At 53.5% G+C, this 16,608-nt stretch overlaps 1 protein-coding gene across 8 annotated transcripts in view; it reads left to right on the forward strand.

Annotated features, from left to right (window-relative positions):
* Positions 1-6,053: 6,053 nt before the first annotated feature.
* ST3GAL4 (ST3 beta-galactoside alpha-2,3-sialyltransferase 4) overlaps positions 6,054-16,608 on the forward strand; it is a 35,423-nt gene continuing 24,868 nt past the window's right edge. The window contains exon 1 of one of the 8 annotated variants that reach the window (XM_066259697.1): positions 6,054-6,206. The gene's annotated coding sequence lies outside the window, so the exon portion shown is untranslated. Of the gene's footprint in view, positions 6,207-6,557; positions 6,653-13,021; positions 13,233-14,423; positions 14,443-15,594; positions 15,614-16,608 lie in introns of those variants that run through there. The other 7 variants (XM_066259692.1, XM_066259695.1, XM_066259698.1 and 4 more) reach the window with 7 other exon arrangements.

A 16,608-nucleotide genomic window follows, 5' to 3' on the forward strand; every position in this document is an offset into this window, starting at 1 on the left:
CTCCAGAAGCATGGTTCAGGGCGTGGGAGAGCCTAGAACAAGAGTAGGTAAGGGCTGTTCTAGACAGAGGCCTGCTGTTGCCCGTCATGCTGGGAGACAGGGATGGTTGTTATGCATCAGGAATAGCTCTGCTTTCACAGAGGGGCCAGGCTCAGTTCTGCCCCACTGCCTGCAATGGGAGTAATCAAGACCCAGGGAGGAGCAGCCCTGCAAGCTGCAAACTGCTCCAGACAAGACAAGCGTTCAGCCTCCTGCCCCCAGGAGCCCCATCTGTGGCCAGCCAGGTTCACTGCCCACAGAATACTTACTTTTACTCCACTGAACAGCTGCTCAGATGTGTGGTGGGCCATGAAGTGGATCCTGCTGACTCCGTCTGAGATACGGCTCCTTGCCTCTGTCCCCGCCTGGAACAGTTCCTTTGCTGCAGTGCTGTCTTACCTGAATCCTGAGGCCCTTGAAGAGCTGCAGGGAAGAACTGGCCGAGCCAAGGGCCCAGCTGCTGTGTTACGCCTCCCTCTGAACACGCAGAGAGCTTGGAGCAGGTGTCCTCTCTTTCTGACCACACGTTTCACTTCCCCATCATTTCTAGGGAGCCTCTGTTCCCTGGTCCAAGAGCAGCTTCATCCACCATAGACACTGTGGGCCTGGAGCAGGTGGCAGCACCTAAGCCACCACCTGAGTGCTTTCACCTGCAAATAAAGAAGCTCAGCTCTGAATCCAGGTGTTCTGGTTCTCCTTCCAGGGGATACAGAGTAAGAGTCACTCCTCTGCCTTATTCCTTTATTCCCACTTAGCAGAACCCAACATCCTGCCTCCCCTAAGAGTTTTCCAAGCAAGACCCCCACCTTAACAAACTGGTGTATACCAGCCCTCTGACATCGGTCCTCTGCTGAAGAGTGCCAAGTGTGTTTAACTGTGTGATTTCAATGTGCGTGCCAGCGTCCCTGCTCTGCTGGAGCAGTGGGAGATGTCACCCTTCCCAGATCGGTCCTGGAGGGCTGTCAGCCCCCAATCCTTGGCCCGCTTTCCTCCTGGCTTGGTTGGAGAAGGAAGGGACCAGTTGGAGGCTTGACTGCTATTGTTCCTTGGCTCCTCTCAGTTTGCCCAAAAGTTTCCTCATAGAACAAAATTGCTGAGTGTTCTATATTTGTTAGCATTCCTTCATGAAACTGAAAAATAACATTTTGAAATGAGTTCCATGTCTCTGTGGACTACGATCCTCAAATTGAGAAATCAAGAAACAATTACATATGAAATAATATTTGAAAATGTTTCTCTTGTAATACTTCTATATCCAAACATTATAATATATCTATTTTATTTCTGAATAGGTTGACTAGGTCTTCTAACTCTTCCTTTTCAGAAAGCATTAAGTCTTTATTCCAAACATGTATACACAGTATAGTGTTAAAATTTCCTTTCCTTTATAAGATGGTGATGATTAGTGGCTGTTGTATTTTAAATACCCTCACTTAGCAAAATAAATGGTGACAACCCTGTGTTTGTTCTATTATTATTGCTATTGAAATCACATTGGATTCTGAGATCTATATAAATCTGATGCTACTGAGTTTTAACCACTTAAAAAAAATAGCATGTCCCAACCAGGCAGTGGCACAGTGGATAGTCCACCTGGGATGCTGAGGACCCAGGTTTGAAAACCTGAGGTGGCTGGCTTGAGTGCAGGGTCCCTGGCTTGAGTGTGGGATCATAGACATGACCCCATGGTCACTGGATTGGACACAAAGGTCGCTGGCTTGAAGCCCAAGGTCACTGGCTTGAGCAAGGGGTCACTGGCTCGGCTGGAGTCCTCCAGTCAAGGCACATACGAGAAAGCAATCAATGAACAACCGAAGTGCTGCAACTACAAGCTGATGCTTCTCATCTTTCTCCCTTCCTGTCTGTCTCCTGCTTAAAAAAAAAGGCATGGACTGAATCTGTGTAAAGTGTTTTATTTCCATAAACAGGTTTTGAACATGTACCCTACATTTTGGTTTGTTTGTTTAGCAAGAATCTGGAGCTAGAGCTGGCAGGGAGCTTACAATTTGGTGAGGCATTAATTATGAAGTAATTACAAGAGTGGTGAGCGCCTTGAAAACAGAAGAGGGGCTATGGGAGATTATGCTGAGAGAAACCAGACTTCTGGGATAAAGTTTCATGGCCAAATGGCCAGCACAGCAAAGGCCCAGAGTTAGGGTGACTGGGGCTCAGCATGGCTGCGACCCAGAAATTAGCTTCTAGCATGGGCACACAGACAATTAGCACACTGGCCAGTTTTTCCTTCAGGACCATGATGAAGAAATGAAAGTCAAGGCTAGTTTGGGGGGTAAAAAAAAATATATATATATATATATATATATATACACACACACACACACACACACACACACACTTTTCCTCCCACCTGATAAATTCTTCTAGCTGGATTAATAATAAAATTAGATTAATAGGTCAAATCAAATTTTAATCCGTGCATATGGGGCCCTGGCCAGTTAGCTCGGTTGATTAGAGCATTGTCTTGATATACCAAGGTTGCGGGTTCAATCCCCAGCCAGAGCACATGCAGGAATCACCAACGAATGCATAAATAAGTGGAACAAGAAATCAATGTTTCTTTCCTTTCTTCTCTCTCTAAATCAATAAAAATTAAAAATAAAATACGTGGGGAATTCACATAAGCATGAAAATTCCAAAGGCATTGAGGCATCATTAACACTTTGGAAAACAGAGAAAGGACAATTGTTGGGGTATTAGATTTCAGAAGTAAGAATAGGTGATATACAGGTAGTTGAGGAATAGCTGAACACACAAGGCAGGTGAATTCTTGATACACGGGGTATCTGCTAACAGGGTCCTGCCTGAAGCCTTCCTCTTTACCATATTTAATTCAAATTCAGCTAAGATGAACATCTAAGACTTCCCTGCTAACACAGGATTCTCTGTCTGGATCTTTTGGGCAGGAAAGGGGGAGTGTCAAATATTCTTTCTGAGGCTTTTATTTCTTAATTACCAGCTTAAAATCAATGTCCCAAAAGGCCAAACTTTTAGTTCCCTTCCCTAACAAGAAATTTCTTAATGTTCTGTTCCCCCTCTGCTTGAGAGGAAATATGGTTTGATGGTTCTGGCATAGAATCTGTACCATAATCAAGAATGAATTTGGACAAGTTACATAATTGCTCCTAAACTGGGATTGGTAATCGTGTTTATCCTGAAGGTTTTTGTGAGGATTATATGATGATTTTGTGGACATAGTAGTCACACAGTAAATGTTAGATGCTGTTTTCCTGCCATGAAAAAGGCCAAAAAGGATGTCACCGGAGATATTTGGGCTAGATATTAAAAAGAACTTCCTGACTAGAGGCTGTGTAATCCTAGATTATGCAGGGGAGTCATGGCAACCAAGAGAGACTTTAAGGCAAAAAGCAAGCCATAAACTCGCTGTGGTTAATTGATCATGGACCTGAACAGAGACAAGGGCCGGGTGCAATGACTTCTCAGGATCCCTCTCAGCCTGCAGGTTCCTGGAATGCATTTTAGCCTCAGCCAACAGGCAGGTTTCTAAGACTACAACAGTGATGTCCTTGCTATTGAGAACCCTGGGAACAGCTCCGCTCCATGGTCCAGCCATATAAATCTGATAAAAATAGGAGCTGAAATACCATCCCGGAGTTGCTATTTTTAAAACCCTCTGAGATGCTGGATTGGGTTTATTTCTTCCTCAAAGAGCATCTTGCTTTTCCCTCCTCCTGGTGGGCAGGATGCTAACGTGGCACATGAGAGGGACAGGAGCCAAAAGCCTGCTAGGCACACTTGTCGAGTGGCTCCATGCCTCCTACCCACACCCCCTCCCTGCCAAGGAGGAGCCTCTGGGTCAGGGCTTCCTGGCTCTAGAAGTACCTGCCCTTCCCACACACCTTGCTCCTCTGTCTCCTGCTTCTGCTCTCCCACCCCCAACAGAGATGTCCTCCAATTCTTCCATAGCAGAGGCAGACTCAGAGAGGTAAACAGAGGCAGAGGAAGTGGGAATCGAGGCAGCATGGTTCAGAAGAGGACCGGGACCCAGGCAGCTAGCTGCTCCTCAGTTTGCCTTGATCCACCCTTGGCACAGCTAGCCTCTGAGAAGAGCAGTCCCCGAGAGCCAAAGCCCTGCTTGCCCCATCACATTGCTTCTTGCTGAGAAGCTCATACTATCCTGCAAATGGGCCAAAGGGGTGCAACGGAGCTGGGTGGGGATCCAGAACAGGGCTAGGGACTCAAAAGCCCCACAACTCCTTCCGCCTGCACTCAGATGATACAGCATCTGGGCAGCTAGCTAAGCATCTGGCTGTGCTGTTAAGAAACTGGAGGGGGAAGATCACGAGTAAGCATATTGTGGACTAAGGGGAGGAGTCAGAATTACAGTTTCTGGGCACCCTGTAACCAGGCCTGGGATAACCTCTGTGTGTGGGGTGAGGGGCGGGGGGTGGTTCTAAACATAACTTATTGGTTAGAAGAGGTTCCTACCTGGGTAACAACAGCTTACACTTCCATAACACATTATACTTTCAGAGCGAATTCATATCCATTGCCTAATACCAATTACATCCCTTTGAATAGCAGTTGTTTCCCTTTTTTTCCCCAGTAAGGAAATGAAAGCTATTTAGTGACAGAGGCACTTCAGGTCTCAGGCCTTCAGGAACAAAAGTTGGCCCTTCAGTTCTACTTCCTGGCAGGCAAAGTTTATATGGTTCATAGCAAGAATTGCAAATTCTTTAGATCTAGTTCATCAAAGAATTAGCAGAATTTAGAAGCTGGGCTGATTTTCCATTCAGCAGTCAGATTCATTTATTTGCTTTAGGCCAGTTTTCCCACTCGTAAAGCAGGTTGGCACTTCTGTCTTCCTACCTGCTAAGGGCAAGGGCTTTAGTCATTGTATTCTTTCTACCTAGCTTAGTTCCAGGTATATGAAATAACTATTTGTTGAATGAATGTTTGACTAACAATGACGAAGACTCATTAAACAATTTAGACATTGGTAAAATAAAGAAATAACCATGCAAGGAATGGCTTAGCATGGAAGTCCCCTGTGGAAGAGCTCGGAGGCCAGGAGGCAACTCCTCACCATTGCCTTCTGCATTTTGTTCATGAGGGGCAGAGCTTCCTGAGTATGTTCTCAGGAGATAAGCCCTCCAGTTTCAGCTGAGCTGAGTGGAGCTGGTCCTTCTCTGACCCCTTTGCCTTTACTGTCAGTTACTTTTTACACTTAGTCACATCCTGCCCTGCCTCTTCCTGCATGGGAGTCGTGGTGGGCATTCTCTGTGGTCAGTGGTAGGCTTCCGGAAGGCAGGGTTGCGTCTTGATTCCTCTGGAGCCCTCAGCACCAGGCGGTTCACACTAAGGGCTCAGTCAACACTGCTCACCTATGAAAGTGTGTCTTGGGGGCTGTATATTGTCCTGCAGGTGACTCCTGGTCTGTTGCTTTCAGCCTGAGTGGTTCCCAGGTTTGGTTTGGGGATGTACAGGCCCGATGAACTAAGGTCAGGGTCCTGATGGGTTTCCCCCAGAGACAGGATGCCTGGCGCCTTCCACAAGGAACAGAAACTGAGAAGCCTTCTACAGGCCAAGACAGGGTGTCAAAGAGGGGTGCAGAGGACACAGTTTTGGGGCGGCAAGCCCATAGGAGGGCAGACAAGGACCCAATTCTGGGTCCAGGACACTTGGCCGCAGGGTACTACGGGGTGGGCTCGCGGAACTAGGGCTTGTCTCCCTGCCTCACTTTGCCGAGTGAGGGAGGACAGGCTCACCGCGTGGGAGAGCGGAGATCCCTTTGTTCCCGGGAGGGTGTGCGCAGATTGCGCGGGCACGTCCATCCTGGGGCCGTTCTCGGGCAGCTGAGCCGCTCTTCCCCACCCCCTCTCCGGCCTCTGCGCCCCCACCCCATCCCATCCCATCCCGCAGACCGCCGCCCTTCCTCCTCCTCCCTCCCTTCCTCCCAGGCCCGCCCGCTCATCTGCGCTCGGCGCTGTGCGCACGCGTGTCCGGCGCGTCCCCGCCCCGCCCGGCCCGGCCCGGCCCGGCCCCCGCCTCCCACAGGCTGGCCCACTCGCAGTTCAGCCCCGCGCCCGGGACCGGGACCCGCCGAGTGCAGCGCCAGTCCGTGCGCCCGCCGCGCGCATAGCGGATCGGAGCCGCGCGGAGCGCCCGCCCCGCCCCACCCGCCGGCCCGGGTGAGTACGCGCCGCCGGCCTGCGGGGTCGGGGCACCTGGGGCCGGCTGCCAGCCCCTAGCCCCGCGCGGCCGGCAGGGATTCGGGCCGGCACGTGGGCGCAGCCGGGGCTGGTCCGGGTGGGCGGCTAAAGCCTGGATCCCTCCCCTGCTTTTCGCGGGAAGCCGTTTCTCTCGGTCTCTTGAAGGGAGCAAGCGGGACGGTCCTCTTACCCGGAAAGTTTCCAGCCCTCACCCTGCACCCAGGCTGAGAGGCGCCCCACCCTGAGCATCCTCTGAGTCTCTGTTTCTCTCTTAACTACCTCGTGAAGCTGGAGATCCGTGGTCTGGCTTTTCCGTAGGTGACAGGCTTTGCTGGGACCATCTGTGTGCAGGAGTCGCAAGGTCGCCAAGCAGAATCAGTCCAAAGGTGGAGGTTGCTAGCTGCAGGAAGGTTGTGCCCAGGACGGTGGGTACAGGTTGTAGGGGTCTTTGGGTCCCAGGCCACTGTGCTCAGAGGTCCCTGGGTGGTGGGCAGTGGGGATGCCTAGGTTTGGGGAAAAGGTTGGGGTACTGCTGCTCTGGGTGCTCCCCTCCTGGGGAGGAGGGTCTCTGCTGGCAGGGACCTCCAGGTCTGCCAGCCTGGAGCTGCCAACATGTCTGCCAAGGCTAGGACTGCCCCTCCATCCCCAGTGTTAGGGGTGGTCTGATCTGTTGCTGTTTCCTCTGGTTCACAGAGTGGTTCTGGTAGGCCTGGCCTTGGGGGCTTCTTCCTGAAGGGTGGGGTGTAGGTGGTGTTGGGGTGCTCACTGTGTATGTCTGACCTCATGGCCACCCACAGATTGGACCCCACAGCCTTCTCAGGGATGCCTGTGCTTTCCACCACTGGAGGGAGGCACAGTGGAAGCCAAGTTCAGACCGACTTTTTCTTTCAGAGCCTTGTGAACGATCTGGTATGGCTTAGGTTGTCACAAGAGGCACAAACCAGTGCTGCTTGCTTTTGAGCTATACTTGGCCACCTGCCTTCTCTAGGCCCTGGCCCTGGCATGTGCCAGGGAAGTTTTAAATGAATTGATATGTGTTAAGTGCTTTGAAAGGTTCCTGCACAGAGGAAGAAGTCTGTGTTTGCTATTAGTGATATTTCTCCCACACTTTCTCTTCAAAGTTGCCCCATAATTCTAGAGAGGGTGCCTGGGAGGTGCCAGCCACCTGGAGCCTAGGAATTAACTTCTGGGGCTTTTTCTTTTTGCTGGGAGCTGGTCTGGAATACCCCTGCCCGAACTGAGGTAGCCCAGGCCCCTCTGATTTGTCCCTGATCTGCTCCAGTCTCCATTCCTGGTGCTCTTCTTGTTTTGTCTCTCAGCAGCAGTGCGCTGGGTGGAAGAGCCTAGGCTGTCCGATGGGCCCTAGGTCCACCAAACAGTTGAGGAGAGCCACAGTTGGGGCTGGTCCCCCAGAGTCAAAATTGACAGGGGCTAAAAGAGTTTAGATAGAAGGAGAAATTAGGAGAGGAAGGTGAGAGTTGCTTGCTTGGGCTGCGGGCTGAGAGGTGTCTGTAGCTGGGAGCAGGCTTCCTCTCAGGACAGCGGGGCCCTCCCGGGAGTGGAGGCCCAGGCCCAGGCCCCGCTGTGCTTCAGAGCTGCCTTCCCTGCCTCCCCTCTTGACCCGAAGCAGTGACCCCCTCTCTACTCCTTAGAGCAATTCCCTGGCCCCTCTACTTTCTCAGTCCTTTTAGATTCCTAGGATCCGGTTTTCTGGGTAGAACCAAAAATATGCTTCATTCTGGAATTGTAACAAGGCCTGGGAATGACACGACTTTCACCAGCAGGAGCAGAGAGGCCAGACCACTTTCTGCGCTCCAGCTTAACCTGTCGTCATTCTGCTCTTAGCCCGCACGGGTCTGGTGTCGGCCCACCGAGGCCCTGTCTGGGCAGTGTCTGGGTCTCTCCTCTGAGTGGCTGCCCCAGTGGGGTTGTGCATGCCACCTCTCAGAGTGGCTCCAAGGTCTGTATACCCTCAGCCCAGGGGAAAGGTCACCCTACTTCAGAGTAATACCAAAAAATGGTTCCAGCCCACTAGGCAATGTCCTAAAAGAGACCCTCTAGATCGGTGTCTGAGTGCCCCTGGGTCAGGCTTATAAATTGTGACCGAGGCTGCCATGAGCGCCTAGCCAAACTCCGAGGCCCAGCAATGGAGGCAGGGCACTGGAGAGAAGGGCTCTCAGGGCTGAGGGGTAAGATCCCCAGAAATCTTGCAGGACCTGTTCCCTGTCTCCTGGCTCCTCAGTGGCCCTGTGGTTAGACATTTCCCTCCAGTGCTAGCTGGCTCACAACGTGTCTCCTTACTTCCTAAGACTCAGGACTTTCAACTGAAGCTTTCTGTTGCCTTGAGAAAGAAAATGACTAGTATCGGTAGGTTTAGGTGGCTGTAGCCATTAGGCCCCTCTCTCCTTGTCACCCCCTTTCCAGAGTCACTCAGCATTTCTGCAGGGGCGCTCTGAGTGCCCCGAATGAGCTGCCCAGCCTCACAATCATGCCTTACCCCTACCACATTCTGTGTGTGTGTGTGTGTGTGTGTGTGTGTGTGTGTGTGTGTGAGAGAGAGAGAGAGAGAGAGAGAGAGAGAGAGATCCTACAGAATGAGGAAGTGATCAAATGTAGCAACAAGTGAAAGCAGTAGTGTGTGATGGCTGGGCCACGGCCAGGTGCTGGGGTTTCCAATGGGTGCCCCTGTGCATAGCAGGCCCGAGCTCTGCCAAGGGGTTTTGCTGGGTTGAGGAAGGATGTAGGTGTCCGCAGCTGCAGGTTTTCTTTCAGTCCTGGCCCCTTGCCTAGGACCAGGAGACCTTCAGCCAGGTCACTTCCCTATCTCTGCCCACTCAGCCTCTCAGAGCTGCCCTGCAGAAAGATGATGTGCTTGCTCTGGAATCTGAAGCCCTGGCTTCTGCTCCTTGCCCTGCGGGAGGAGAGGTGCAGGCTGGTGAGGCCCGCGGTGTCCCCCTGGACCTTGGGTGTGAGGAAGGCCTGGCTGCAGAGGCCCAGAAGCAGCTGTGTTGTCAGGCAGGCCCTCTTCCTGCCTGCAGCTTCAGTCCGAAGCCCAGGTGGGCCAGGGCCTCTGCTTTCCTGGGGGCAGGGAGGGTGGGGAGGGTGGGAATGGTGAAGGTGGCCGGAAAGAGGGCAGGGACCAGTTTGCATAGTGCGGGCCTAGCACACTGTTGTTTCTGCCTCAGGCCCAAGCCCTCCTCCATGGGGTGGGTCCTGAGGGCTGCGGTGTTGGCGCCTGGTGCCCATGGTCTGTCTCGTGTCCTCTGCCCGTGCATCCTCTGTCAACACCTGTCCTCATGGATAAAGGGGACTTAGCACATAACAGAAATAGTTACCACTTACCAGTCAAGCACTTATTAAAAGCCTGGACCAATAAACTAATAAATAAATAAATAAATAAAGGTGTGCTTTGTACTCATATCACTTCATGTGAGCCTCACACAGCTCGTCCAGTAAGCCTGCTTATAAATGAAGGAGGGACTCGGGAAGATTAAACTACTTGGCCAAGGTTACACAGCTCGTAAGCAGCGGAACCGGGACTCATATCTAGGCATATTTCTCCACCCTGCACACTTCAGTCCAGTTCTCCATTGCTCCCTGAGCTCATCACACCCTGTCCTGTGATCCAGGAGGAGGCCAGGCTCAGAGGTGTGTGGGGTCTGCTGAAGGGCACAGTGTCTTGGTGACCAAGGGGGACCACACACCCTCTCGACTCCCAGCCTGGAGCTCTTTGTGTTGCCCTGAACCCCATATCTCTGCCTGTTCACCCAGGAACCCCATCCTCTGAGTCCAGCCCTCTCAGTTGGGCAGGGAGATTTCCCCTCCCTTCTCTCTCCCCCCCCACCCCGTCCAGCCCCAACCTCTGTGCCTTCCCAATGGTAATTGCTTCCATCTGCCCGCCTGCCTGCTCCTATGCCTTTGGAAAGGCAGCTAGGCTGCCGCCCACAGGGCTGCAAGGCCTCATCCGGCAACCAGGGCAACACGCTGGGAAGGGGGGTTCCCTGTGGGGTCAGAGCACAGAGCTTGCCGGTGCCTGGCATTCCCAGATTTGTACCAGACGGGAGCACCTTTGCTCCGTGCCCCTCAAGGCCAGAGAGCCTCCTCCAAGACTTGCTTCTCAGTCCAGTGCTGAACTTCCCTTCTGTCCTTAGAAGCTGTTCAGGTCGGGAGGGAGAGGCTCAGGTGGAGGGGACAGAGGAGAGAAGTGGGGCCAATGGGGTGACCTGGGAACCCTCTGCTCCAGGGTCATGGGAGGGAGGTGAAGCAGGGTACTCCTGGACAGCACCTGAGGGACCCAAAAGCTTGGACAGGTGGGAAGGGAGCCAACTTGTTTTCTTTGGTCCCAAGCAGTTGACTCAGAACCCGCAGAACTAGAGATGAAACTTTGTATTTCATCTTGATATAAAATAAAGCTTGCACATTGTAACAGTGCGTTCAATTCTCTGTTGCCTCCCTTGCCTCAGGTTCTGTTTTGGCAAGCTGGGAGGGACCAGCAGAGCCCTCACTGTGGGCACCTGAGGTTTCAGCAGCCTGCTTCTGCCCGAGGAGGGACAAGCTCCCTGTGACTGCAGATGTTCCAGCGCAGACCCATGACCCTAATAGGGACAATCCAAAGGGGGCACGTCCGTGGTGTGAGTGGGCTTGGGAACTTTTACGTCATTTTCTTCCCTGAGATTTTAGGGTTTTAATATGAGCTCCAGGAACCTGTCTGTCATATTCACTGCTAGATTCTTCATGCTTGGAATGGTGTCTAGCCACTAGTGACTCAAGAAATATTCATTTGATGAATGAAGGGAAGATGGAGCTCAGGTTTCTGACTTTGTCTTCACTGTGTCCCTGCTTGGCTTGTCCTTCCCCCCCCAGGGCCAAGAACTTCTCTTTGGACAGGTGAGCTGTTTGTCAGAGAAGGGCCTGCCGTCTCCCCTTCAGACACTGGGGAGCAGGAAGGGGCGGCAGGAAGCCCAGGTGGGTATGGGTGGAAGTCCACCCCCATGAGGGCATGCCCCCTTTCCACCTACCCCTTGTAAGAGAAGCATTCATTTGTTGTTCCATGGAGCTGTGCATTCATTGTTTTTTTTTCCTGTATGTGCCCTGACCAAGGATCAAACCCACAACCTTGGCGTTTTGGGATGATGCTCTAACCAACTTAGCTGACCAGCCAGGGCTTACCCTAGTTTTGCTTCAACCCAATTCCATTCTTATTCCTTATATATATTGGGGTTCCACACAAAATTTCACTTGAAAGTGGGTCACAGGGTTTCTTGGTTTTAAAATTTTGAATTTGAAAGCCCTCATATGTCTCCAGTGAGACTGTTATTTTCCCAGTAGCATACCACGTGTGTTCTCACCTCCTCGCCTCTGCTCCCACTGCCTCCACCCCCTGTGGCTTGATGCCCTCAGCGGCTGACTCCAGCCTCTGTTCTCTGAATCTTTCCTGATGACCCAGTGCACTGTCCCTTCCTCCTCCACTCTGCACTCCTGTGACATGAGGGGACCCTGTGCTTGGCTAAGCCCAGGTGTACTACTGAGGCGTGAGTTGAACCATCAACCACAGACAGGTGTGAGGTGGGAGCCGTGCTGTAGGTGGGCACTGGGAGGGGGCCAGGAGTTGTCTTCCTGTAGACAGGATGCGTCCTTTCTCTGGTACACAGCCTCAGCCCTTCTGAATGAGACAGTACTCGGTGACCCCTCAGCCTGAACCCGGTGCCCTGCAGCTGACAAATGCTGGCTGGTGTGTTTTATGTGATTTGGGGTGCTTGGCAGAGAATGGAGTGTCTGCCCTCTGGCCCTGGAGGAAAGGGCCAGTGGCCATGTAGGAGTCACTCCTGAGGACATCCCTTGTGTCTCCTCCAGCTGTGTGACTTCAGACAGGTGTTTGACTTTATTGGTTCTCTCACAAGCATGTCTGTTGATTGGGCTGTTAGTATCTTGCCCACCTCACAAGGTTGTGATCCTCAAGTGAGATAAACATTTGAAAGCTGGATGAGGCCTTAGACCTGCAGGGCAGGACCTGTGGCTGCTCACCGTGGTGGCCTGGGCGCCTGGCACCCTGCTGGCACCTACAGTACCTGCTCAGTAATTCTTTCTGTGTAACTTGTGTTCAAGGTCACAGATTAGCTCTTCTGTCAGGCAGGGGACTAAGGAATGACCCTGGTCTCTGCCTTTCCATCCCACCCTTGTCTCCATCTCATTCCTTTCTCTGAGGTCCTGGTGTCATTCAGCCTGGCTGTTCTCCAGGTCCCAGAGATCCAGGATTGTTGTGCAGAAAGCCCCTGGGGCACGGCCGACATGGGATGGGCTGGCTGGGCTGGGACAGGTGCTCTGGAAATGGCCACGGCTCTCCTGCTGCTGCGGGGCTGGCTTTGTGCACTGAGAGTGTGAGCTCCGGGCTGGGAGGAGTGTGCTCACAAGGTGGAGGCCGGGCTCTGGCCTGCGTGCTTCCTGACCCCCTTTCCTCTTGTCTCCTCTGTGGTCCTTTTCTTCATGTTTTTCTTTCTCCAATATTTTTCTGACTTCCCTTTTCCTCTTTTAGATTCAGTCATCTCTCTCCTTTGGTGTCTGCCTCCTTCTTCTTATCGGTCCCCCCTCCTCTCCCAGCCATTAGCATCAAGTTGTCCTGACGCTGGCAGCTGGGCTTGTGTGGGCAGGGTGGCGCCCTCCAGGGCTGTGAGGTTCAGGGCACTTCCTGTTCTGAGCTGCTCCAGAATTTTCTAGTGAAATGGCTCTTGCAGCAGTTGAGTCTGGTGAAGGGGCACTGCCTGCCCAAAGTGTGAAATGGTCTGATCTGCGTTTAGCTCCCAGGACCCTCACCGACCTCCTGAGACATCTTCTCTGGCAAGAAGGTGTCCTGTAGCCTGAAGGTCTCCAAAGAAGAGTTGGCTGGTAGGGCTTTACTGGCCTCTGCCCTCCTCTCTCCAGAACTCCAGCGCTTTCCCCAGAGGCCCTTGTGGGGATGGAGGAGGCTGGCTGGAGCAGGGAGGAGGTTTCTGCTCAGACGCCTTCCAGGTGAGCAAGCACAGTGTGTCCTGCTCGGGCTGGTCGATTAATGTATGTGTGTGTATGTGTGTGCATGCGTGCACTTGGGGATGGGTGTGCACGTGGGTTGTGTGTGGACAAGAACACAGTGCACTGTGTATATCTGTGCCCCATCCAGGCCTGTCACTGTGCAGCCCTGCTCCTAGCCCAGAGCTCCTCTGGTCTTTGTGACCCTGGCTTTGCACAGTGGCTTTGTTCTGTTCTGGGGACCAGCTGGTCTCCTGCTGTGGTCCCACACAATAGTGACTGATCCCTGGCCACCCATTTGGCTGCCTGGAGGCCCTGGGGCCAGCATTTGTCCCACTCCGCCCCCCAAAATGGAGACGTGTGGGGGCTTCCTGCCTGGTGTCTCAACTGGGCCAAGGCGGAGGGAATGGGGAACAGCTGCGCTGGCCGATTCCAGCGCCGTATGGATGTGGTTTGACAACAAAGCTCCCTCTGTGTGTTCTCAGGCCCCTTACATAACGGGTGGGGGAGACAGGCGGGAGGAGGTGGAGATGGGGACAGGGAGACACCAGGATGGAGTGGCTAGAGAGGGGACAGGGACCAGGAGGGGAGAGAAGTGGGTGAGAGAGAGAGAGAGAGAGAGAGCATTGAGAAGAACGGGAAGAGGAAAGTTTGTCTTGCCCCTATAGTTCTACTCCTGCCTCCTGGGGTGAGGAGGAGGAGATGTCTGGATCTTCCAGCCTTTGCCCTCTTGATACCTGTCTTTACCCTCTCAAGTCCCGCCTGCCTGTCTTGACACATGGAGGCGGGGCCTGCAGGACCTGTCTGAAGGTGAGGCCAGATGGGGCTGGGGACTGGACCCCACCCTATAACCAAATATATTCTGTAAAGGTGAGAATCATTATCCTCCTTTATACTTGGTCTTGTCTGTCTCCTCCTCCCAGGCCCAGCCCCTCTGGCTACCTCTTTGTAGTGCTGCTGACAGGCCGACTGGCCCTCTGTCTGCACCCGTCAGGTTGGCCCAAGACCTCTCATAGCTCCCTCACTCGCTCGCCAGCTCCAGACCCGGGGCCCATTGCCTCCGGAGGCCTTTGGGCCTGTTCCCTGCACTCTCTCCTCCCTCAGTAATCAGACCTTCTCTTCTCACGACCACTGTTTCTGCAGCTGTCCAAACAGAGTGGGAACAGAAGGTTCTCTTTCTGGAACAGCTAGACTGACAGTCTGGAAGGGCCAGGTGAGCTGGCCAGGCTTTGGCGTGTTCTTGGGGTTATGGGGGCCTGACCTTGCCAGCTCCTCAGTGGGAGAAGACACGCCCAGAAGAAGCCAGGAGGACCGCGGGGCCTTCAGCTGGGACCAGGGCCCCTGTGTGGCTTGGTCTCCTGGGTTTCGCAGGGTCTGTGCCTTCTCTCTGCCTCCACTTCTCTGAGCCTTTTTTTGACACCAGGCTTCCTTGGAAAGGATTTGATTTGACCTTTAGGGTAGCATTTGTCCACAGGCCGCAGTGGGTGGATAGGGCCATGTGAGAGCAGGGATGACTCCTAAAAGGTCAGGGAGGAGGAGCTGCTGGCAACCTAGGCTCTTCTGGGCATGAGTGACGGGGGACCCACGGTTCTGGCACTTGGCTTGGCCCCAGCATGCCCTCAGTTAGGTTTAGGATGTCTGCCCAGGGGGCATCCTGTCCACCGGGGCACTGCTCTGTGAAGAGGTGGCTGAACAAGCCCTAGACTCATGACTCCTCAGTCCCCAGGCCCTGACCCGCCCCGTCTCGTCCTCTCACTACCTCCTTGGTCTGGGTCCTGGGATGGTCTGAAGTTGCTAAGGCCTCAGGGCTTAAGTCCAGATGAGGGGGGTGGTAGTGGCTGAGGCAGGTGGCTGGGGACGTGCCTAGGAGTTTCCTGGATTTGTGTGGGGTGGATCAGGATGGCAGTCCCTGTCACTCAGATCAGGATTAGGTGCTGGGACCGGCTCTGAGGATGGTGAGTGGCGCTCTGAGGGCACTGGGCAGGGTGCTCTCCACTGACCACAACTACAGGCTGCCCAGGAACTTTGCCCTGGCCCTGGGGACACCTCTGGGCTCTGTGTCTTCATGCCTTTGCTTTCCTGTAGCCCTCTGTCCCATGCCCCCCCCCCCCCAAGTGCCTCTGAGCGACAGGAGTGAGCTCTTCCTGGGAGCTGGGCTGGGTGGGGCAGAGTGCTTCCCTTTACCCAACTTTGAGAACAGATCCCTACAGGCTGGCTTAGCCACGCCCAGTTTCTCTGGAGGCTCCAGGGACCTTCGGTCTCTAACAAACAAAGTCTGCTGGAGCCAGAGCTGATGGTTCAGGAGCCTGGTGGGCAGTGCCCTGCACTGTGTGATGGGGGAAGGGAGCGCCCTAGCAGAGGGGGTCTGGCAGCCCCCAGGAGCTGTATGTTGGGAGCAGGGATGGGAGGCAGGAAAGGCGGAGGGGTGAGGAGTGTATGTATGTGTGTGCTTGTGTGTGTAGGGGTTGCCATGCTCTTATCTTTCTATTGTTTGTTTTGGGGTGCACTGTGTCTGAGCAAGGATCAGTGTGTCTGAGGTGTGGTTGTAGGTTTTTGACTCTGGGAGGGTCTGAGTGGGCCAGAGCAGGGTTGGCCTGAGAATGGGCTCAGTGTCTTCCTGGTGCCTCCTGATTTTGGGGTGTGGACAGAGCTTCTCATGGCCACATAGGACTGGGTGAGCCTGGGACAGAGGTGGCCATGGATAATTTCTGATAACCTGAGCATCAGCTGGCTCTCCAGCCAGCATTCCCATTTGCTCTGCCCTGGGCCCTGGATCCTGGACCCTGGACCATGAACGCTGGACCCTGGGCTGCAGCCTAAAGGGTCTGCACCTTCCCTAGCAGTACCAAGCCTCTCTTCCTTTTCCCTGATCCTTAACCTTTCCTCGGAAGAAAGTCCTAGATACAATGGCTCATTGAAAAGCCTTACTGATGGGAAACAAGCTCAAAAGAGCCTCTCTTTCTGGCTTCTCTGTTCCCTGGCGACAGGCTGATGCAGGAAACGGAGGTCTTGATTTCTTTTTTTATGGTTTCAATTCTCTAGAGGAGACTCTGCGTACCCCTCCCCCAACACCAGCCCTCCCCCAACATCAACATGCACAGCACTTCCCTTTCCTGTTCTCACCTCAGCAAGTCTAATCCTCTTGGGCTCCTAATAGGAATTCAGCAGTGGTCCCTCTTCTGCCAACGCCCCCAAGCCTCTTTGCCCCAGAATCGCCATCGCAGGCCAGTATGTACCGCAGTGCTGACTGGACGTCTGGTGATGGGGGGAGGGAGGTTTCAGTCTGCAGAAGTGAGGGTCCCTGTTGGTACAAGGGGTCGAGGAGAGAGGTTTCTGTGTGTCTGAATCCTTGCTGCTCCCATATGCTGCCCCCAAAAGT

The sequence above is a fragment of the Saccopteryx bilineata genome, chromosome 2, assembly GCF_036850765.1.
Source record: "Saccopteryx bilineata isolate mSacBil1 chromosome 2, mSacBil1_pri_phased_curated, whole genome shotgun sequence".
NCBI classification, from domain to species: Eukaryota; Metazoa; Chordata; class Mammalia; order Chiroptera; family Emballonuridae; genus Saccopteryx; species Saccopteryx bilineata.